This window comes from Rhincodon typus, chromosome 31 (assembly GCF_021869965.1).
Source record: "Rhincodon typus isolate 14 chromosome 31, sRhiTyp1.1, whole genome shotgun sequence".
Classification (NCBI taxonomy): domain Eukaryota; kingdom Metazoa; phylum Chordata; class Chondrichthyes; order Orectolobiformes; family Rhincodontidae; genus Rhincodon; species Rhincodon typus.
In genome coordinates this window covers 30831645-30857034 of record NC_063362.1, presented here as the reverse complement: position 1 = coordinate 30857034, position 25390 = coordinate 30831645, and the positions used below count along the sequence as shown (strand labels likewise).

At 41.4% G+C, this 25390-nt stretch overlaps 1 non-coding gene across 1 annotated transcript; it reads left to right on the top strand.

Moving 5' to 3' along the window:
• Positions 1–18033: 18033 nt before the first annotated feature.
• LOC125486685 lies at positions 18034–18197 on the top strand. Its single transcript, XR_007265328.1, has one exon. It is a non-coding gene; the product is annotated as a U1 spliceosomal RNA (small nuclear RNA).
• Positions 18198–25390: the final 7193 nt, after the last annotated feature.

Sequence of the window (25390 nt, the reverse complement as noted above, 5' to 3'; positions counted from 1 at the left end):
GTTCAATTTCCATTGTAACAACTGGGGAAATTTAAATCCAATTATTAAATCAGGAATAAATGTTTAATCTTTTCCAATCGTTAACAAGTTATAGAATTTTTGAATAAATTCTAATACATTAATGATTCTGTCAGGGAAGGACATCTGCCATTCTCACCTGCTCTGGCCTATATGTGACTCCAGACCTGCAGCAATGTCGTTAACACTTACCTGCCTCTGAAATGGCCCCACAAGCTAGTCAGTGAAATAGGCACGGGCAGTAAATGCTGACCTTATTAGTGATGCTCACACACAAAGTTAAGAAAGAGACAGCAATGTACAACTCCTTGCTAATCATTGTACTGGAGCAAGATCGGCAAAATGAGAATCGGGCAGTCTGATATATGGTTCATCTCAGCGAAAATCAACTCTTTGCTTCCATCCTTCACAATCCCTTTTTCAGAATTAACAATTAAGGTGTAATGGGGCCTAGCTATTCTATGAGCTCTATTCCCTATCTCCGGACTTTTCCAGGCACCATTTGTCCCTCCCATTAAATCATTCCCTGTTAATGATGAGCTCAGTTGTGTAAAGAGGGGAATGAATTTGGTATTTAGGGTGCTTGTTCAATCTTCATACCCCCTCGCTGGGTTGGCGTTGGGATGTACAGCTTAGGTAGGTGCTGCCACATGGAAAACAAGCAGTGACTTCCCTGTCCTTTAGTTCCTATATTTGTTGTGTCCACAGCTCCTTCATCATTCTTACATCTCAGTGACTGGTTCCTTCAACCATACTTCTACCATGTTGTTCATGATTGGTTTAATGTTTTGTGAGCACCTTCGTGTTGCTTGTAGTTGCTGAGTGTCTCCAGACCGTACAAATCAATCCTCTGGTTCTATAGCAACATGAAGTTTTGTCCTTAGTTGGCAGCTGCCTGTATCTGACAGACAATGTTCTATTGTGATCCAACTTCTCAGCTTGTACTTAATGGTTTAAACATCTCTGAATTTCTTCCTCCTTGTTGACCATGTTTGCAACAATTCTTTTTTAATTTCACTGCTGCTTTCCTCAGGTTAGAGTTGTATTCTTTCTAATGTGAAGTCAGGGACTGCAATCCCATGTCTTTATTTGTAATCAGTACAGGACATGGGGTTGGATTAAATATGGCACCTCAGCATCTTCCCCACTTTCTTCACCCCAAACCTGAAATACTGCCTCAGGCCAAGAGGTCAGGGAGCTTGCTGGAACAGTTCTACAGCGACTTAGCCCTAGAAACAATGATAATTGTTTTAAAGTGAGACTTCCACTCTTATCTCATGAGGTGGTTCTGCCTCAACTAACAACCATTTGTATTATTTGACTGGTGTGTAGTCTCAGCAGTGCCAGTTAGGAACAGTGGCCGTGGCTGGGACTGCAGGCAGTGTCACCACATGGAGGAGCCCAGTAAGTGTGTGGTGGGAGGGAAGTCAGGAGCGGAATTCAAGGGGCTAGGAGGAATGGTGATATCATTTCAAGTCTGGATGGTGTGCAGCTTGGAAGGGAACTTAAAGTTCAGGTAGGAGTGATGGCCAATTGCTATCTGAGCAGAATTTGACAGTGTGATGTTAAGCAACACTTAAACCCTAGCCAAACTAGAGTCACTGGAAATCTGGGGAAACCATCTATTATCTGGAGGCATATGTAGCCTGAAGGAATATGGTTTTGGTGTTGGTCAGTCAGCTCCAGGCATCTCTGCAGGAGTTCCTGAGAATAGTGTCCTAAGCTCAACCATCTTCAGCTGCTTCATCAATGACCTTCCCTCCATCATAAGGTCAGAAGAGGGGATATTTTCTGATGACTGCACAATGTTCAGCACCAATTGCAATGTTTCAGTTACTAAAGCAGTCTGTGTACACACTACAACCTCTAGGGTTGGGCTGGCAAATGACAAGTAACATTCAAGCCTCACAAGTGCCAAGAAATGATCATTTCCAGCAAAAGAAAATCTTACTGTCTCCCTTTGGCTTTCAATTGTATTACCATTTCTAAATACCCCACTATCAAAATCTTGGAGGTAAATATGGACCCGAAACTGTCCTGGAGTAACAACATAAAACAATGGCTGTAAGAGCAGATCAGAATTTGGAAATCCTGCAGTGACTAACTCAACTCCTGATTTTTGCAAAGCCTGCTCACCATCTACACAACACAAGTGAAGAGCATGATGGAATATTCCCCACTGACCTGGACAGCTTCTGCTCCAAAGGTCAAGAAGGTTGACACCATCCATTAGTTTTGATAGTTATCCCTGCAAATTTGGGAAAGGATCAAGTTTGGCAATGACACTCTTGATCTAAGCTCAGGCATTTGGATATCTAATGTCACATCTTTTGGCCCTCTGTTTACTAATTGTGAGATCCTAGCTGTTTCAGTTGGTAGCACCCTTGTGTCTGAGTCGTAAGTTTCTGGTTTCAAGTCCCACTCCAGCACATGAGTACAAAAGTTCTAGGCTGACTTTCCAGGGCAGTTCTGAGGGGGTGCTGCACGGTTACAGATGCTGTCCTTTGTCTGAGATCTTGAAAACCCTCTCAAGCAAGAAAAAACCTCCAGTGCCATTATTTTGAAGAACTGTTACCCTGATGCCCAGCAAATATTTATCCCTTAATCAACATCAACGTTCAAATTGACTTTGTGTTTCCTATATTAGTGACTGTACTTCAGAAGCATTCACTCACTGTAAAACACTGGCTGTAAAAGGTGCTATATAAATACAAGTCTTTTCTTTTATCATGGGTGCCAGTCCCTCAGTATCTTAAATTTTGAATTCTTATCTTTATATTTAACCTTGTATTTAAAATGTGCCCTCCTTGTGACCTCCTCCAGCCCCCATCTGAGCCCCTGAATCAAACCTCTTGCTTCTTTACTCTGACCTGTTCTATATCCCTGTCCCTTCATGATATCACCAGTTACTGCCCCTAAGCATCATGTTCTGAAATTCTCTGCCTTCCCACCTCTGCTTCTCCTTGGAGACACTCCTTGTAACTCGACTTTAGCTAGACTCCTGATCGAGTCGTGTTGTGACTTATTTCTTTCTCATGAAGATTCTGGGGTGTCGCCCAATACAACAGCAACTTGCATTTACATAGCCTCTTCAGGCACGACTGTGATCATACACAAATTGCCTGATGCAGGGGAATTAGTACTTACTCAAAGAGGTAGTTTTTAAAGTAGCGCCTTAAAGGAAGTGGGGAGGCAGCTAATGAGGCAGTGAGGTTTGGGAAAGGAAGTGTGGCTCTAGGAATCATAGGTGACTCAAAGTCCAGCCTCCTTTGTTGGGTGATAGGATATGTAAATACAAGGAAAGTTCTTATTCGTAACGAGTTGTCCTTTGGGTTGGGGACCAGAAGGTGGAGATGTCTTTGTGATGTATTATTCTAAAAGGGTTAATACGGAGGAATGCTATAAGCACCAGCCACAATGATGATGTAGTCTGAACTTGTGGGTCGAACAGCTTAAGATTTTGAATTAGTGAGATTGAATGGCTGGTTGTCCTCGATTGCTGCAATAATGTCTGTCATATCAATATAACTGGTAGTTTATGCATAGTAAACTGTATCTTTCGATTACAGTTGATTCTTCTAGTTAGACCGGGAAACATATAAAGGTTCTGCCACTATCCTCTAAGGAGCAGTAGCTCATCTAATATAACAAGCTGGTCCTGCCCGTAGAACAGTCTTAACTCTGCCCAGGTTACCATCTGCAACAAGAAATGTCAGAGCATGCTATCTGCAGGTTGTACTTGGAATCAGGTATTTGATGTTGTGTCATTTGGTGTTGGTACATCAGCCTAGTCTATTGTCAAATTTTAACTGAAAAACGTTCCAACCACGTTCCGATAATTCCTTGACTTTACCTGAGGGGTATGGAGAAGAGGCTACAATTGTCCTCAGTACCCCAGGACTGAGCAAGAGATGAATCAGTCAGACTCCCTTGCCACTAAAGATTTAATCACAGGTAACTGGGATTTTATTTCCTCTGCAGACATAGTTATTTCCTGGCATTTATTAAAGTGCAGAATCAACAAGCAGGTGACAAATATTTGTGAGAAACAAATTCTTGGATGAAACAACAGAAGCTTTTGTATTTGCATAAAAAAGTGTTTCTTCCTCCTACTGAACTATTAAAGTTCTGCGTCAATATCAGCAGGGAGCCAACAGCATTAATTAGTTACTGACAACACCAAGCATATTGAATTGCTGCTTGATTGCCCACCTCATACTGTTCACACACTCATTCTAAAGTCCACACAGCTTTTTGTTGAGAGACTTGAGATTGAGTAACTGTGCTACACAAAGATATATCTGCCCTGCTGACCACTTCTGGTATCTTGTGGTATTTGCCACTGTGTGGTACTGAGGTAAGGACTGTTTGAGGTAGTACATTGCAAATAACCTCCTTTGCTTTTGCTTTGTCTTGGGTCTATCAAGTGATTAGTGTTGCAGAATACCCCATTGTAGAGTGTCTACATAAGAATCACTATTCTTAGATACCAATAAATTTTATTACATGATAACAATAAGTACAACTGCATTTGATCAGGCGGAATTACCAGAACCTTAGGGAGCTGCTATAGATACAGCTGCTCCTTCTGAAAGCAATATTAAAACTCCTTGTCTCCACCCACAGACTGTAGAATGGATGGAGGACATGTAACTTGAACATTAATTTTCAAAACCATTACGTTATATAAAACATACTGTACATCTCAATCCAATGTTATAGTTCATAGACAGAATCTTAAGCTTAACGAAGGCAAAACAAATATATTCTAAACAGAAGCGTTTGGATGTTTTTGGATATATGTTGTTTTGATTAATTCCATGAGTCAAACATTCCTCTTGGCTCAGTAAAAGCCAACCTGCTTGTTTTATTATCTGCAGTCTGACTGGAGTCCGATTTGCGGTGCAGTTTGTGAGCTGTGAACCAGTACAGGAGGAATCACAGGTTTGGAGATGGCAAGTGTGAAGGGTCTCCATGGTTCCCCAAAAGGGCCTGAACGGCCTACTCCTGTCCCTATCTCTTATGGTCGTAACACAGTATCTCTGCTCCCAACAGCATTTAAACCTCAACCATCATCTTTCTTGGCCTGGCACACTGCCATGCCAATCCATGCCCTCTCAGATTGCTCATGCCACCCCATGATCATTCCATGTACCTCTGTTATATCTCAGACCAGTCACGCTGTCTCTCTACATCCACTCACTAGGACCAACCACGGACACTTGCCCATTTTGCACAATTGTACAGTCCCCCAGTTACATACAATATCAATGAAATATACACATACAGCCCCCGTGTTACGTGCAGGTCAATTCTGGGGTCTATTTACAAGTCAATCTGTATGCAAGTCAGAACACAGTGCAGGGAATGCTCATGTGTCCAACCTTTAAAATTCTACCCCCGTATGGGATCATGTTGCAAGTATGACCATTCATAAGATATTTATAAATTGGGGTTCCCTGTATTACATGTCTTGGGGAAAAAGATGAACTACTCACAATCTAATAAAACCTCCATATCACTGATCCTGAGAGAAACAATGCATCTATGTGTAACAAATATAGTCACAATACTTGTAACCCTATTAGCTGGGTGAACAAATGTGAAACCATATCTGAGGCTTAATGTACTATTGCAACATTTTGAAACTGTCCTTCATTCACAGATAAATAGAACATCAACAACTGAGCTGAAACCCATTAGCACTTGAAACTTAGTCAAGCGCTGATAATGGTTACAGCTGTCCACAGCTATCTTGGAAGGGAAAAACAGCTGCTCATTTCAGTTTGAAACCAGAGTATCTGTCAATCAATGCAAGGAAGCAGATGGCTAGAGTCTTTACAAGTATTAAAATATTATGCTTTTTAATCCTTAGAAACATGTATTTTTATCTTTGTGTTTGAAAATTGTGGACTGTAGGGAGGAAAATAAACTTTTTTTTTAAAAAGTAGCAGGATTTACCAGGGTGTCTGCATTATTTCACAGCAAGGAATTCAATACCTGTTCTGAATCCGGCTGAGGATTCCTACAGTGTACAGACAATAAGAAGCTGAGGAATTGTTACAAGTGAACCTGATTGGTTAACCAGAGCAGGTTGGAACTGGAAACAAATTACAGAGACATAGATGCCAGAGAGCGAGAAAGACATAGAAAGGTGTACAGTTATTCTCCCAGCAGAAGCTGCCTGTTCTCTGCAGTAAAAGAAAGTTAAAACTTGAAGATAACTGGTTACCTATCCTGCAGCAGTTGTTGTGAGCTGTGACTTTTGAATTGATAAATGAGAGACATTTTCCAAGGGAATCAATCACTTTACACTTCTTACAAATCAGTGGAATCATCAAGACAAAGGCAACAGAACACCAAAGACCTGGCTAACCAAAGTAGGGTCATCTCAACATTGGAATTAGGAAGGAAAAGCAACTGAAATGACCTTCCAGTTTTTTTTTCCTATCTTTGCCAACAATCTATTTTTCCTATTTGTCTGTGCATGTATGTTTCTACATCTGTATGTTTGTGTGTGTAAGGGATCAAGAGTTTTAGTTAAGTGTTTATATGACAATGGTGTATAACTGTTACTTGTAGCTATAGCCTAGTTATTTACAATGAATAATAATTTTCATCTGGTGTAGAAACCTGGTTCATGATTTTGGTCAATCTTGGTCTGAAAGTAGGTTGAATTGGGGTTTTATGCATACTTTTAAAGGAATGAATATTTAGTACGAGTCTGGGAATAGCAAAGCCTGATCCTCAGTTTGCTAAGCTAGTGAGTCATAACTCTCAGCGATTTGTTGTCTATGTCACAATAGTGAAGATGTCTATGCAGGCTGCCAGGTCATGTTGACACATTCTCCACACATTCTGGTGTTTTCTCTGTTGGAAAAGCATTCAAATGCCACCTGAGAATAAGTACACACAGCTGGTTAATGTAAGGGTCAACTTACCTTGAAAGGATCAATCCCGATGGTGAATCACAGTGTTAAAAACATATTTGCATCCTCTTTCAAAGAATTCTAAAATCCTCGGAAGGTTTATCACTTTCTTCCCATACTGTCAAACCTGGCAATCTTTGGGCTTTCAAAATACCACATTAATATTAGGTGTGAATGGAAAGCTGACTATCCATGTTTAAAATGGGACGCCCAACCCTTGCTCATTTTATTGTGCTTAGGACGTAGGCATTGCTGGCTGGGCCAGCATTTATTGTCTAACTGTAATAGCCCTTGAGAGGGTGGTGGTGATCTATCTTCTCAGTCCATTTGGTGGAGACACACCCTCAGTGCTGTTAGACAGGGAGTGCAAGGATTTTGACACAGATGCTGTAACATATTGATATAGTTTCAAGTTAGGATGCTATGCGGTTTGGAAGGGATTTTGTAGTTTTGCTATTCCCATATGCTTGCTGCCTAGGTGGTAAAGGTCGTGAATCTAAAATCTGTTCTCAATGGAGCCTTAGCAGGCTGCTGTAGTATTTCTTTTAAACAGTACACAGCATAGTTACAATGAATGTTTGAGGTGGTGGATGATTAAGTGGGCTGCTTTGTCCTGAAAGGTGTCAAGCTTCTCGAGTGTTGTTGGGGTTGCACTCATCCAGGCAAGTGGAAAATATTCAATCACACCCCTGGCTTGTGCTTTGTTGATGGTGGACAGGCTTTGGGGAGTCAGGAGATGAGTTATGTGCTGTAACAACTCCAACCTCTGAGCTACTCTAATAGCTACTATATTTATGTATCTATTCCAGCTTAGATTGTTGCTAACCAGCTAAAAGCCAGGATGTAGATGACAAATATCATTGATGATAATGACTTTGAATTTCAAGGAGAGATGGTTAGATTCTCTCTTGTTGAAGATGTTCAGTGCCTGGCTCTTGTGTGATTAAAAATAGGCCAAATCTCAATGTTGCCAAATGCAAGATTGCTTCAGCATCTGAGGGGTCATGAGTAGAAATAAATATTGGGAAATTATCAATAACCATCCTCACTTCTGATCTTTGGATGGAGAGAAAGATATTGATGAAGTAGCTGAAGATGGTTGGGCCTAGGACAATATCTTGAAGAGCTCTTGTAGTGATATCTTGGGACTGAGATGATTAACCTCCTTCACCTCCTTTTTTGGGGGAGGTGACAGCCTAGTGGCCTTATCACTAGTCTATTTATCCAGAGACCCAGGTAATGTTCTGGGGTCAAGAGTTTGAATCTTGCCATAGTAGATGGTGGAATTTGAATTCAATAATGAAAAAAAATGGAACTAACAGTTTAATGATGACAATTGTTGATTTGCTAGGGGGAGAAAGACCCATCTAGCTCACTATATCCTTTAGGGAAGGAAACTGTCATCCTTGCCTTGTCTGGCAGGTTCGAAACCCACCGTGGTGGAATTTACATTTGAACAAATAGGGAAAATAAAGCCTATTTCAGGGTGATCAAGAACTTCGTTAATTGTTGTAGTCTCTTGTGGCTATCCCTCTCAAACAGATATACCATGTTGGATAATGATGGTGGTGGGGAATGGTCTCTCAAGGGGAAGCAGCAACAACCAAGTTGGCACCACAGTTGGCTCTGCAGAGTGGGGGAGGACAAAGACTGGAAGAGCTTTAGTGATAGGGATCTCGATTGTCTCAGGCAATTCTGTGGTGGCAAACAAGACTCTCAATTGGTATGTTGCCTCCTGGTGTCAGGGTCAGGGATGTGTCAGAGCAGCTGCAGGGAATTCTGAAGGGAGAGGTACAGCCATGGTACACATCGGTACCAACAACATGAGTAAAGGAAGAAATGAAGTCTTGCGACAGGAATTTAGAGTTAGGTAGTAGATTAAAGAGGAAGACTACTAAGGCTGTAATTTCTGGATTACTTCCAATGCCAGGTGCTACTGGGTATAGGAGTAGGAAGAAAGGTCAGATGAATATGTGGCTAAAGGGAGGTATAAGAGGGAGGGCTTTAGATTTTTTGGATCATTCGGACAGTTTCTGGGGTAGGTGGGACATATACAAGCTGGACGTTGTACCCAAACCAGAATGGGTCCTGTGTTCCATTTGCTTGTGTAGTTGGGAAGGTTTTAAACTGATTTGGCAGGGAATGGGGCACAGAGTAGATAGGAAGTCAGGAGCAAGGTTCAGTAGGATACAGAAAGAATACTAGCACAGACCAACAGGTGGAGAAGACATGGGCAGGATAAGGCACATGGGAAGACCAGAAAGCTAAATTGTACGTATTTTAATACAAGGAGCCTGACTGGTAAGACAGATGAACTTAGAGAATTGATCAGTGTGTGGGAATATGATATTGTTGCAATCACTGAGACATGGCTGAAGGAAGGGCAGGACTGGCAGCTCAACTTCCCAGTATGTATAGGTTTCAGGCGGGATGGGATGGGGGTTGTAACAGAGGTGGAGACTTTGCATTATTGATAAGAAAACTATCAGCGTAGGAATAAGGTAGAATATCGAAGAAGGGTCTTCAAATGAGGCCAGCTGGGTAGAGCACATGAATAAAATAAAGATCATCTTTCTGGAATTATACTACTGACCTCCCAACAGTCAGAGGGAGATTGAGGAACAGATATGTAGGCAAATCATAGAGAGGTGTGACAGGAAAATGGTGATAGTTGTTGGGTACTTCAACTTTGCCAGCTTTAACTGGGATTGTTTTAATGTGAAAAGATTAGACAGAGTGGAATTTTTAAACTGAATCCAAGAGAGCTTTTTGTGTCAGTACATAGATGGTCCTACTAGAGATGGGGCAGTGCCACACCTAATCCTGGGGATTGAAACTGATCTAGTGGTTGAAACTTGAGTGGGGAAGGATGGTGACCACACCTCTAAGTTTCAACGTCATTATGGAAAGGGACTTATAGCCGCGAAAAGGCCGTTTTCAATAATATCAGACAGGATCTGGCAAACATAGACTGGGAGCAGCTATTGTAGGTAAGTCTACATTTGGAAATTGGGAGTCTTTTAAAAAGTAGTATAATGAAAATTCAGAGATAGTAAGAACTGCTGATGCTGGAGTCAGAGATGACATAGTGTGGAGCTGGAGGAACTCAGCAGGCCCGACAACCTCAGAGGAGCAGGAAAGTTGAGGTTTCAGGTCGGGACCCTTCTTCAGAAAAAATTCAGGACCGTGTGTTCCTGTTAAGGGCAAGGGCAGTAAGTCCAGGGAACCCTGTCATTCATACTGGACTTCTGGCTGCATCTCTGAACTCTGAGCCCAGTGACATTCCCACCACCATTGCCTTGTTACAGTTCACTCAGAGAGTCCAGGCTGTTGTGACCTAGTTTATAGACACATTGTAGAGTGGTACTATAGACAGTGGTGGTAGAGGGTTCATCTAGTGTTCTCTCCATCACGCAGTTGCACAGGGAACTCCAGCTGTTAGCACTTGCTGCTGCCATATGTTAGATGGATGTAAAGTTTGATCATTGATCTGTGTGGCTGTGTTATGAACGCACCTTCCTTGTCTATCAAGTCATGGGGTGGAACTCGAACACAGAGCTTCCGGCTCAGAGACCAGAACGTGACAGACTCTGTCACAAAAGTTCCAGTGCCCTTTTGTCTTTTTGATTCAGTTTCAATAAACCAAATTACTCATAAACTGAAGAGCGGAACCTGTATAACATGTCTAATAAAAACATTACTGACTTAATACATTTAACTTTAAATTTTGGGGATAGCTGATGCACACTAGCCCCTGTAGTCCCCACTGGTTATGAAATGTTTCGAGTGTTCCAGCTGAGAGACTTTTCAATTTGTGCCCACGATGTTTATTCGAACAGCACCAGGCACCTATTTAGACTTAATTAACAATATAATGAACATAATACCTTAAAGCTGCATTATTTATTCATTTAGAGTCATAATCATAGAGATTTATAGCATGGAAACAGACCCTTCAGTCCAAATCATCCATGCCGACCAGATATCCTATAGAAATCTAGTCCCATTTGCCAGCATTTGGCCCATATCTCTTTAAACCCTTCCTATTCATCTAATCATCCAGATGCCTTTTAAACGTTGTAATTGTACCAGCCTCCACCACTTCCTCTAACAGCTCATTCTGCAAACACATTACTCTCTGCATGAAAACATTGCCCCTTAGATCCCTTTTATATCTTTCCCCTTCTCACCTTAAACCTATGCCCTCTAGTTTTGCTCTCCCCAACCCACCCCTCCACCCTGGTGAAAAGACCTTGGCTATTTACCCTATCCATCCTCTTCTTGATTTTATGACCCTCTATAAAGTGTCCCCTCAGCCTCCGATGCTCCAGGGAAAATAGCCCCAGCCTATTCAGTCTCTCCCTACAGATCAAACCCTCTAACCCTGGCAGCAACCTTGTAATTTTTTTTTCTGAACCATTTCTATTTTCACAACATCCTTCCTGTTGGAGGGAGAGCAGAATTGCATGCAATACTCCAAAAGTGGCCTAACCAATGTCTTGTACAGCCGCAACATGACCTCCCACCTCCTATACTCAATGCACTGGCCAATAAAGGCAAGCGTACCAAACGCCTTCTTCACTCTCCTGTCTACCTGCGACTCCACTTTCAAGGAACCATGAAACTGCACTCCTAGGTCTCTTTGTTCAGTAACACTCGCCATTTGCTAACTAAACTGACAGAATTAGTGAGGAACACGTGCTGGTTTTGCCATGCAATATTTTTTGCAATTGGGCTAAAAGTCCTGAGAAGATTAATTCAAATTCCATTACAGTATGATTTTTTTAATTCAGTTACAGGATGTGGCCAGCATTTATTGCCCATCCTTGGAGGATAGTTTAGAATCAACCATGTTGCTTGGGCCTGGAGTCACGAATGGTTCAAACCAGGTAAGAATAGTAGATTTCCATCCTTAAAGGACATTAGTGAACTGGATTGAGTCTTAAGACAAGTGACGTCAAGAGGCGAGTTCTTTTCCCTATGGAAAGCTTTATTGAAGTCAAATTTCACCATCTGTCCTGGTGCCATTTGAACCCCTGTCCTCAGAACTTCAGCTTGAGATTCTGAATTACTGGTCAAATGTCATTAGAATTACATTGCCATTGTGCCACCACAGAGTTTAACTTTAAGCTTAATTAAAGTTTTGAGTTTGCTTGTTTTAAAATCAGAAGTAAATTGCTGATATCAGTAAAAGCTGCTGGGACGGCACTGAAAACACAAACTTTCCTACAAAGAATGAAGCCTGTTAGACTTACCCAATTCAGACTCTGTATATGTGACTCCAGGCACATACCCACATGATTGGCTCAAAACTGCCCTCCAAAGCAGCCAATCAGTTGTATCAAACTCTGGAGATTTAGGTGGAAGATTCAACAGCACCTTTCCAACACAAGCATATTTTTATAAACTTGAGGTAATTGTACAAAAGCGAATGCTATACATTATGGAGATAAGTTTCTGTAAAACATCAGATTTCAAATGTTCCATTTGGTGCAATTTCAGATTCAGGAAATAACACAGAGGGTGTACCATATCTTAGACCGACAGAATCTGCTGACAGATTTCTTAGTTAAACCTTCCCTTATTTTACAGAACTTGTAGCAATGTTGCTGATTCTCAAATTAGCAGTTGAACTCAGGCCAGAAGACAAATGCAAGTAGTCATGGAATCATACAGAAAAGAAACAGGCCTTTCAGCCCACCATGTCTATGCCCAACAAACACCAAACTACACTAATATCTGCACTTGATCAATAGCCTACTCTACCCTGGCCTTTCAAATGCTCATCCACATGCTTCTTTAATGTTGTGAGAGTACTTGCCTCCATCAGCCTCTCAGACAACACATTCCATATTTCCACCATCCTCTGGGTGAAGAGATTTATCCTCCGATTTCCTCTTAAACCACTTACTCCTCACCTTAAACATATGCCCTCTGGTGTCAGACTCTAAGGGGAAGAGAGTCTCATGATCTATATTCATTTAAGACCTCCCCCACATCGACTGCCTCCACATACTGGTTGCCCCTTTAGTCTCTAATGGTCTCCACTCTTACCCTAGTTATCCTCTAACTCTTAATATTATAAAAATACTTTGGGTTTTCTTGATTCTATCTGCCAAAGATACTTTGTGGATCGTCTTTGCCCTCCTAATTTCCTTTTTAAGCACCCTCCCACACACACAATACTTTTGAAAGACCTCACTTGTTTTTAATCTGCTGTATTGAAAAAGATACAGAATTTATTTGGATATTTTGAATTTGATTTTCACCTGTTGCCATGATACATGTTGGAAATGAAAGCCATCACCTACAATTATCAAGTTCGAAGCAAGGAACTCCAATACTGGAATACACAAACCACCTATGTTTCAGGGAGTTGGATCTGGCAAACACAAAGTGATTAAATAAATTTGCAACAAATACGACAATTTACTCAGGCCTGATGCAACAAATACAGCAGCTGGGGGAATTGTGCACTTTTAAGATTATTGCAATCTATTTGTTACTCGCAGATTGATTTTATTTTCCACGCTGTATTATATAGTAGAGTTTGTGATATGAATATTGGTATTTGGACATGGGTGGAATGGGTTGTGGCATTGTTAGTTAGTGCAAATAATATAACTCATGGCAGTGCAACAAGGCACAAAGCATAAGAGGAAACGTACAGAATGAGAAGGAAATATAAAAATGCAGCCTGGTTTGATGGAAATGTGAGCTTGACAGGGCTATAACTCTGTTCTCCAGCCTGTGCTATTAAGCTAGCAGGGAAAGCAGTCTCACTGAACATGTCCTTATGCTCAAGTCTGCCTTTCATTAAAATTAGCAAAGACATCCCATAACTCATAATTTCAATACATTTAAAGAATAATTGTGAAAAATTGCCTCCAGACACTCAATTTAATTCTCATTTAATGAACAGAAATAGGAATATAAGGAAAAACTTCACTGACTAGCTTTACTTAACATCATTATTGTTTTCTTCTCAACTTACTCTGTGATATTTTATTAAGGGTTACAGTCGACTCCAAAGATTTACTTGAGCAAGTATGGTAAGCCAACGCATGATGAAGTGCAGTTCCAGATCCCTGGTTTTATCAGCTTGAGGTAAGATTCCACTCTGAGCTGATCCCCTGTGACTGGCAGTAACTTCCTCATGGGAAATAAAAGGATCAGTTGTTGCATTTTAATAAAGAAAGAAGGAATTTGCACTTACACATAGCATTCTTTGATACCTCAGGATGCCCCCAAAATGCTTTGCAGCCAATACGTGCTTTAGAAAGTGTAATTCCTGTTGTGATGCAGGAAATGCAGCAGTCAAGAATGATATGGAGAGCAAGATCCCACAATCTGTTGATGATCAGATGATCTGTTTTTGTGATACTGGTTGAGAGATAAATATTATTGAAAGGTGGCATGTGGCTCAGTGGTCAGCACTGCTGCCTTACTGTGTCAGGGACCCAGGTTCAATTCCACTCTCAGGCGACTGTTTGTGTAGAGTTTTCACATTCTCCCTGTGTCTGCATGGGTTTCTTCTGAGTGATCAGGTTTCCTCCCTCAGTCAAAAGATGTGCAGGTTAGGTGGGTTAGCAATATTAAATTGCACATAGTGTCCAGGGATATGCAGGCTAGGTGGGTTAGGCATTGGAAATGCAGAGTTATAGGATATGGGGTTGATCTTGGGTGCTATGCCCTTTGCAGGGTTGGTGTGGACTTGATGGGCCAAATGGTCTGCTTCAACATAGGGATTCCATGATCAGATACAACTCCACCATTTTCTTTGAAACTGAGCGAAGTTGTCTTTTAGGAAGACAGAGAGAGACACAGCCAATGGGAATTTAAGACCGGATAATACTATGTCAGCCACGATGCACTTTCCCTTTAAGAGGTACAGGCTGCCTTTAAGTAATGATAGCCATGTGTATTATCAGGACCTTCTGCTGATCTGTACAACTCTTCAACAACATGTGTAATACGACCTGCAGTTAGCAATCAATTAGAGCAATTTAACTGAGACATGTTGCCCAGACACAGACAAGAGGCACAGATTGATCAGGTACATTTGTATTTGTTTCAGATTTCCAACATCCATGGTGTAATGTTAGTAACTGATCACTTTCCACTTCATTTATTTTTTCAGAAGCCAGGTAATTTATCCCAACTCTCTTGTAAGTGTCACTTACAAACCTTTAATTCAGAAATGTGAGCACTAAATACTCCTCAGTCAGTCCAGCAGCATCAAGGATGACTTGCTCCTGTTTGATGTGGATGGTTTTGGAGATGGCTGATTTGCAGACTCTGTCACATGTGGAGTAGGTGTGTTATCTGGAGGGTTGGGTGTATCTCCATTGTCTTGACTTCATGCCTGTGTGTTCGTAATGAAATGCCTCTAATTTCAATGTGTAAAGAACACATATTTTGTTTTACTATATTTATAATTGTGGACAGAAATGACCAAACTGTTTTAAAACAAGGATTGCTGATTACTACATGTTTTTGAAAAAAAGTAACCTGACACTTATTGTAAGGACTGTTTACACAGCTGCTGGTTTAAGCAATCATAGTAGAGGGTACAAATGTAGCAGAGCTGGGGGAGGCGTGTACACAAATGGAAGTTCAGTTGGCAACAGGTAGCTGATTGGTCTGTGGACTAGTGCTCAGTTATTGATGTCAAAGGCTCTCCGTCTGCCAACAGGCATGTGATTGGTTCTTGGGGAGCTCAACACCTTTATGCTGTGAACAACACTCAGATGTTATCAGCAAAATGTACTTTCAGCCTGAAGAAAACCAGATTATTTTTCCTTTAGTTGTAACTGTTAATTAATAAGTCAGAGAGTATTGTAAATATGAACTAATCACCCTGTGCCTCCCAACAAACAGTGAAAACCTTTAGAGAAAGAAAAAGCTTTCTGATCAACAAATCATAAGAACAGGAACCACTCACTTGTCTCCCCAGTCTCTCCTTCCAACCTCCATTTTTTTGTATTTCCTGTCATTGTATAAGGAGACATTTCATAAAGGTTTAGAGTTTTAACAAGTGGAGTTGTAAATATTTTCTAATCAACTAGTTCACAGATATTATTAATCACAAAAAATGCTGGAGATCACAACAGGTCAGGCAGTATCCAGGGAGGGAAAGCAAGCTAACTTTTCTAGTCTGGATGACTTTTCGTCAGATATCTTCCATAGAGATTCCAGTATCTGCAGTAGTTTGCTCCTACTATGTTAGTAATCACCTCTGGGCTTAAACTCTGTCCTCCTGGCTCAGAAGTATAGACACTGTCACTGTGACACCAGGACACTTGTTATTGAAGTTATATGCTGACGTTTCATAATTATTCACCTGTAGCTACTGTCTGTTTATTTGTAATCAACAATAATTGGTTAAGTATAGAAACCTAATCCGTGTTTTCTGTCAGCCTGGGTCTAAAAGACAGGTGAATTAGGGAATTCTGTTTTCTTTAAAATTTCTAGGTGTATCAAGGCTTGATTTTCACGGTGCTATCCCTGTGAGGCTAGAGAAGACCCTTCCTGTATGACTTGTTTCCACTTTAGCTGGTGTTTAACTCCTGCTGTGACTATGTCCTATGGAAGATAGTTTTGTTTTCAGGAGTGTCATGTCAGGTATCATGTCCTGCCCAGCCGAGGTGAATTGCGTGACTGGTGCCTCAATGCTGTGCATATTGGCTGGGGAGAAGCCATTGCTAGTGGACTTGAGTTCTTGCCATTGGATTTGGAAGATCTTGTGAAGATGCTGTTTTTAGTATCTCCCGGTGCCTGATTAGACTGTCCAAATCTCTCGTAGCTGAGAGTATCAAAAATTTGAAACTCTATATTTTGGTTACATGGATGATGTCAATCATCCAATTTAATGTTAACGTTCAACTTAGTTCCTGATATTTGCCTCTCTCTAAAGTTGAAAGCTGAACACCCTACACTCAGCACCTTCAGAGAACAACACAGGGACCAAACACTTTATTCAACAGATTGATCAGTATTATAGAATCATACAGCACGGAAACAGACCCTTCAGTCCATGTCAACCATAATCCCAAACTAAACTAGTCTCACCTGCCTGTGCTGGGCCCATGTCCCTCCAAACATTTCTTCTGCGTGTACTGAACTAAATATCTTTTAAATATTGTAACTGTACCTGCTCCATTACTTCCTCCGGAAGAATGTTCCACACATGAAGCACTCTGCGTTTTTTAAAAAAAATGCCCATCATGAGTTTTCTAAGTCTTTCTCCTCTCACCTTAAAAACACGTCCCCTAGTCTTGAAATCCCCCACCTGAGAGAAAAGACACTTTCCGTTCTCTTTATGTATACCCTTCATTATTTTATAAACCTTTAAGGTCACTTCTCAACCTCCTACGCTCCAGTGAAGAATGATTCGATCCATTCAAGGATAAAAGGATGGAGGAGAAGGATTTGACTGCTCATAGTTGACATTTTACAATTTTCTCCTATAATTGAAATGTAGAGGTGAAGAAATATTACTGTCCTCATTATATTCTGAGTGAATTGCTCTTGCAAACAATCAAGATGCCAAAATGAAAGGCACTTTAAAGAATGCTCAAGAGGCTTAATTGCTTTTTATTTTAACAGGGTTTGATCGCTGCTAGATCTTGTCTTTTTTTTTATTATTTATCAGCAAGAGCGGTTCACTTTCCTGGATCTCTCTTAGCTGGAGAGGCTATTTAATTGTATTCTGAATTAATATCTAACTGTCTTCGCTGTTTGTTTTCTTGCTTTGTTGTTTCTCTTCCATTGCTTTATTTCGATGTTCATAGGGCATGAATGTTTCGACTTTTGCACATTCAATTGGAGTTTTATACACTAGATGACATCCTATCCTGTAAGGATTACAACCCTGCTCATATAATTGATTCACATTGTGTCTGTCCATCAATATTGGACTTTAGCAATCTCAAATCCTGAATTTGGCAAGAATGGAACATTTTTGCCATACCATTTATGACCTTATGACAACCTGAAGTGGATTACAGACAAAACACTAAATTTAGAAAGGTACACTGAAGATTAGTATGGCCCTTGCACAAAGCTGATGTGCATATTTGTGAAAATACTTGCCTGGCAGGGGCAAGGCCATGATCATGAAGGTGGTTCTCCTAGAATGAGGCTAGCCTTTTGCACGTTGGGTTTGCTGACACCTCTGATGTCCCCCAAATGTGGGACACTCCTCTGCAAAATTTGTGGTAGTGGGGACTGTGTCCGTGCTCTCCCCAGTCTTGCCATTAAAAGAAGAGGTTTTTGAAATGTAATCTCTGTTCTAATGTAGGAAAGTTAGCAATTTACACACATCAAGGTCCCACAAGGGCAATGTGATAATGATGGGAAACACAGCTTTAGTGATGTTGGTTGACAGATGAACATTAGCTAGGAGAGCACCTCTACTCCTTTCTGAAATAATGGCCTTGGATCTTTTACATTGACGTGGAAGAGCAGTTTAAGGTCTCATCTGAAAGACAGGTCTCTGACAATGCAGCACTGCCTCTACACTTAATGTACTTAAGCTTGGAAGAAGCACTTCAGACTATTGTTTGGAATGAACTAACCTGTGAAGAGTGTGATCAGTGCATGGAATAGATTCTAAGAGATGGAGAGCTGGAAAATTGAGATTGGCTGGTGGATTCTTTGTTGCACTTTCAAACATGTCTCTATATAAGTGCTTTGGAGATGGGGCTTTTCAGCAGGCACAGTGATTTTGATAGCCCTCTGTTAAAACGATGGATTCTGCCCCACCATTTATTACTTGGAAAGCTCTTATTTTTCTTCTTCATTCAGGAGAAAAAGTTGCAATCTGACGGACATCATTTATTCCAAAATTCTTCGGAGGATTGTTACTGATCTGAATCAATGATGGGGCTATATCCACAGAGCAAAAAATGAGATGATTGATGTGTTAATCGAGCTTGTCAATGTTAGCCACACTTTGCATTGTAAACTCCCCACTCTCCTTCAAGTAGACACCAAAGATATTCAATGACTGTATCAAAGATGTGCAGAGAGGTGTTCAGTTGAAAATCTCGTCCAAAGATTGGGACTTGTGGGTCTTGAACCCCTAATCTACCTCCTGCAGAACAGGACTGATACCAAATGAGAAATGTCTTTTAGAAGAATGAGGGGGATCTTGTAGAAACATATAAAATCCTGACGGGACTGGACAGGCTAGATGCGGGAAGGACGTTCCCAATGTTGAGGCAGTCTAGAATTAGGGGTCACAGTCTAAGAATAAGGAGTAAGTCATTCAGGACTGAGATGAGGAAGAATTTCTTCACTCAGAGAGTTGTGAACCTGTGGAATTCTCTCCCACAGGAAGCCGTTGGGGACGGTCCACTAGGTATATTCAAAGGAAGCTGGACATGGCCCTTGCGGCTAAAGGGATCAAGGGGAGTGGGGAGAGGGCAGGAATGGGATACTGAGATTGCATGAATGGTGATGCAGGGTCGCAAGGCCGAATGGCCTACTCCTGCTGTTTTCTATATTTCAATGTCAGTGATCCAAATGTGTAAGAGAGAATTGGACACGATTAACTTTACATCTTCGTAATCCATATGAAATATACAACTTGCCAATTTAATTTCTTGTCACAGCTCCATAACCTGGATGTAAGGATCAGAACCACAGTTTGAGAACTGATAATGTAACGCAATGTCCCATGATGTAGAAGATAGTGCCTCTATCTCTGGGCCAGGAGCTGTCAGTCATCGAAGGCTAAACAAATTAATTGTCAGCCTGTAAATCCTGCCACTATCACTGAGGGGAGGTGGTTAGCATGGAAGAGTCCCCTTGTCAGCCACCCTACAAGAGGTGATGGCAAACCACTGCATGACTTTGTTCATAAACGTGACTGATCTAATGGAAGCCCATGGTTCTATCCTCTGAAAGGAGATGGGAAAAGACACAAACAATTGAGAGAGCATCTCGTCCCACTCAAATCCTAAAAGAGTTTGGTCAATGCAGAAGAACTACTTCCTCTGCTGGGGAGAATCCAGAACCAGGTGGAGTGACCTTTAAGTTTAGAGTTAGGCCATTTATGATAGAAAGCAGGAAGTTTTCTTCTACAGTAACAGGTAACAGACGTCTAGAACTCCACCAAAAAGCTGTGGATGCAGAACATCGATAGGAGTTCTCAAGACTGGACTTGATACATGTTTATTGGATAAAGGTATCAAGCAACATAGAACCTGGCCATATAAATGGAGGATCTGAATGGCCTGCCCCTGTAATCTTCATTAGAAATCTTGCAGCAAAAGTTTGTCTGGTGTGAATTCTGCTCCCCTTAATCTGTTCTGCATTAACTTAACTGACAGGCTTTTTAATGCAGTGGAGAAGCTGGAGTTCGACTGGAGTGGTCAAAGTCAGAAGTCACACAAAATCAGGTTATAGTCCAACAGGTTTATTTAAATTCACAAGCTTTCGGGGTGCTGCTCCTGTGTCAGATGAAGGGTTTTTAATGAGTAAAAACCGAGGTGTAGGCCCAATTCCAAATTCAAGGCTCCTTGAAAATTGAAAATAGTCCACGTGAAGCCCAGATAAACCAGGAATTAGTGAACTGGTAATGTCAGTCTGGGGTTTTAGATCTGATAACTGTTAGAGGAGGAAGGGCTCTCTGGAGAGAAAGAGTGCTACATACAACACTGAGGTCTTGTGCAGTTAGAGACATGGTAACAAATCTTGTTTTACTGATTATACAATGAGGGGAAATGAGTAGAATGAGGGAGAACTGAGCATCAAGTAGATATTAGCGTTTTTTATAGAAGTAGGGAAAGATTTTAGAATCATAGAATCCCCACAGTGTGGAAACAGGCCATTCAACCCATTGAGTACACACCGACCCTCCAACGAGCATCCCCCACCCTATTCCTGTAACCCTGTATTTCCCACAGCTAATCCACCCAGCCTGCACACCTCAGGACACTACGTGCAATTTAGTATTGGCCAATCCACTTACTCTGCACGTCTTTGGACTGTGGGAGGAAACTGGAGTACCCAGAAGAAGCCCACGCAGACAAGGGGAGAACATGCAAACTCCACACAGACATTTTCCCGAGGCTGGAATCAAATCCAGGGGTCCCTCTTGCTGTGAGGCAGCAGTGCTAACCACTGAGCCACTGTGCTGCCCAATTTGATGTTGGGAGGTGGGTAAGAATTTCGTAATAGGACAATTATGGATAGACATCAGATACAGTGCGTCTGTTAGGTTCAATGACTGCTTGTTTAGAAATAATCTTAATGGGATGCAAGTATGGCATTTACTTCCAATTTATTATTGGACTTACAAATTTGTTGGTGCACCACGTCTTTGTGGTTTTGCAGTGCATGTGATGTAGGTATATGTAGGGTGCTGTTGGATAGGGAGTTCTGATGTAGATGGCAGAACATTGTGAACGGGAGATGCTGTGGCCTGCATTGGAGAGGCTGCATATTGGTTTACAGTTGCTGTATTTGTAGCCTGCTCAGTTTGTGATTAAGATAAACCCTGCCAGATATACGGAAGCAATATTCTAACTTCGCAGCGAGTTGGTTTACAATGCATGCAATTAGGAAGCAGTAAACTTGGAGACGATTCATTTCTCTAATTAACTTTCACTAGTTAGGGCCTTTGCCCGTTATTGAGAAGTAATGAGCTTCCTTGGTTTGGATTTGACATATTTGCCAGCCCCAAGAGTAATTGCATTTATTAGTTCATTCTTATTTATGTCCCTTAGTCAAATCTCTTTCTGTGTTTCCTTTTATTGAGACTAGTTAGAAGTAAATGCGTCAAGAGAAAGTACTTAATGATATTGTTCTCCCTCTTCAGGTTTAAATTTAAGATAGTAGATGCTATTTTTCTGATTATTTATTTCCCAATTTAAATGTAATACTTGATTCTTCCACTATCCTGACATCATGTGGAAACTTTATAATGAGATTAGGTTGAATGAATGCAATCTCCAGCGATAATACCACTAGGTCGTTGCTTCCCCACTTCCTTTTGGTGGCAGGGATCCCATTGGAGTAGACCTGATAGGAGGAAGTCACTATCAAAAATGTCATGGCACAACACATTAGATTCCTTTTTGTACCTTCCCAATGTGGTACTGTCTCCTCTGGCAGTCTCTTGAGTTCCAGCACCTTCTGGCTTTCCTTACGGTGGCATCTAGTGTTTCTTTCTTCATTTCCTTTTTTATTAATTTTGTCCAGTGGTAGCCAGAAGCCTGTTTAATAGCGTTCCATTTTATGGCTGTTTATGGCATTCTATCTGGGCACATTACAGCATGTGTGGCAACTGCTCTGCCTAAGACCGCAAGAAATGAGAGAGTTTTGAACACAGCCCAGTCCATCACAAAAACCAACCTTCTATCCATTGACTCTGTCTATGCTTCTGACTGCCTTGGGGAAGCAGCCAACTTCATGAAAGACCCCTTCCATCCTGGCTCTACTCTCTCCCACTCTCTTTTATCGGGCAGAAGATACAAAAGTTTGAATTCACGTACCAACAGATTCAAGAACAGCTCCTTCCCTGCTGTTATCAGATTTATGAATGGGCCCCCTCACATGTGAGAGTTGAACTTTCTGTGTAGCTTTTCTGTAGCTGTAACACTATATTCTGCCTTTGTTCTATTACCCTGATGTACTCATGTAAGGTATGAATTGTCTGGTTGGCACGCAAACAATACTTTTCACGATATCTCGGTACAATGATAAATCTAATCAAACGTGGAAAAAAATCAAAACATTGGAAAATCCACTAGGCATGTGATTGTATAATTCAAGGTTAGATCTTCGATCAATGATGGAGTAAATTGAATATATTTGACCTTCCATCGTGCGGAAAATTCTCTGCTCAAGCAAAGATCCAGTCCCAAGGCCACTTGCTTGAGTTGGGGAGTACAGTCTGTGCCAGTGCTATCTATATCCATATCCATATCCATGGCAGCCAATCTGCTTGAGAACGGTGACTGAGAAGTAAGATATAATCTACAGAACTGCCTGTGTAGTGTTGGTCTTCTCTTCGTATGTATTTAAGAAGTGATGGTTTCAATAAATATTAGTCCGGAGGATAGTCAATATTTGGCATTGTCAGTGGCATTTGTATTTTTAGAAGTCACTTACAGGATATGAGCTAAACTAGTATTAATCACCCAGCCCCAAGTTCCTTAAGGGCAGTAAAGAGTTAACCACGGGTTGGGCTGGAGTCCCACGGAGGCCAGACCAGGTAAAGGCGACAGATTTCCTTTCTGAAAGAACATTCGTGAACCAGATGGGTGTGTGCAACAATTGAAAGTGGTCACCATTAGGTCTGCTCTTTCTCTCCAGATTTTTATTGAATGCAAATTTCACCACCTGCCATGTTGGGATAATTTTTCTGAATATTTGTCATGAAAGTGAAGCATGAATTAAGCTCAGCATTAAATGCCACTCTCTAGCCATCTCTCTTTACCCACACTGCCTATTTCCACCCCTGCAATATTGACAATCCTCTACTTAAGTCACACAGCCCCAAACATCCAGCCGATGTCTGCTGACTTTGACACTGAGAGCAAGCACCCTGGGACATTTTACTACCTTACTTGTAGTTGTCACCTTCCAAACATCAAAGAACCCGGTTTGTAACATTTGTCCCCCTGCTGAGATTTGACTGGATTCCCCATGAGAAGGGGATGGCTTAGGTGTGAAATGAGGCTGGGGATTGCAGTGAGGTTTCAATCCGAGATCAGCCTCCTCGTCTGAAATGAGACATCAGCTAGAAGCCAAATTTAAACGAGATGAGAGCTGCTTGGCAAAGTTTGAACACTAGTTAGTAAGGGAGTTATATCAAATGCACCTTTCTACTGTTGTAACTCTTGATAACAATGAAGTGGACAATCTATGGAAATGAACATAAAGGAAGAGTTGGGAGAGGCCATAATTCAAAATTATTGTCAACATGACAATGAGTTCAACTGTTGAAAGCTTTGATGTTAAAATGGTAGATGAACAGTGTGCTCGCTATTTCAGGCTACTTTTGATTCGTGTTGTCAGATTTTGTTTAGATATTGTACTGTGGTTCTAATTCCTGAATATTGCTGAACATTGACACGACAACTTGTCATCATTTGTGCAGCCAACTTATTTTTTTGCATAAGGTTCTTTGGCTGCTCTGGAAATATCTCGTTGCTTCCCAGATATAAGTTGCACAAACACTTTTAACTTTGTTAGTGACTTTAGTGCTCAGTGGTGAGATATCAACCCCTTTTAAAAACAAATGGATTCATATCTATGTTAAAATATCAAAACGAGGAGAATAGCCACTGAACCCATCCATTCATTAATCTTGATATATTGTTGTAGAACGTGCAGTCACAAAGGACAAATAATGTGACCTCTGGACTGACCCCAATGTTGCCAATGCAGAGCCGGTCATCAGACTTTTGTATGGACGTCTCAAATATTAATTCTGATCTCTGTCTGCTGCTTCTCTGTGGCTGTAACACTGTATTCTGCTCTCTGTTCTGCCACCCTGACCTACTTTGTAAAGGTATGACCTGCCTGCAGAGCATGCAGAACAACACTTTCCACTGTATCTTGGTACATGTGGCAACAATAAATCAAACTTGATCGAAGTGGAGCCTTGTGTGTTGAGGTCCATTGCTCACCATGGTCTCCAAAGGACAGGCTACACATTCTCCATGCAAAGACCTCCCCACCACCCCCACCGACAGAATTTCAAAGCAGCCCAGCCATGGATGCTACCGTGGTCCCCCTCGTCACACTGCCCACCACGAGGTGAGTGAAAGACGGCTGTGGAAATTTGCCACAGGCTTTAGGACAATCCACCCCACCCAACAATACAGTGTGGTACAGACTTCACTTTCTACATGGCCCAGCATCACCTGACAGCTGGACCTGGCAGCTCCCCTCGGATACCAAATTCGCCATTTTGAATGGCCATTAAATAAATGTAATATTTCATTCTAGACTTCTCATTTATCTCTGTACCGAATACAGAGGATGGGGTGGGGTCCCTGGATGGCAAACTTGGAAATTACACTGACATGGTCGCTGCAAAATTCAGTCTATTTGTGGGTGGAGAGGCAGACACTGGACCGACTTGTTTTGTGGGCTTCAACTACCCCCCCTCCAAATATGATTAAACAATGAGGACTAACCCCTGGGCCTAGATTCTGATGTCTCTTTCCCGTGTAATGCTGGGAAGGAGGGTGTCAGTTCCTTTGGTAATTTTGTAGAACAGAGAGAGCTAGGGGTTCAGGCACATAATTCTTTTGAAGTTTGTGTCACAGGTAGACAGGGTGGTTAAGAAGGCATTTAACGTACTTGTCTTCATTGCTCCGACCTTTGAGTATAGGAGTTGGGACATTATGTTGAGGTTGTACAGGATGTTGGCGAGGTCTCTTCTGGAGTACTATGTCCATTCTGGTCGCCTTGTTAAAGGA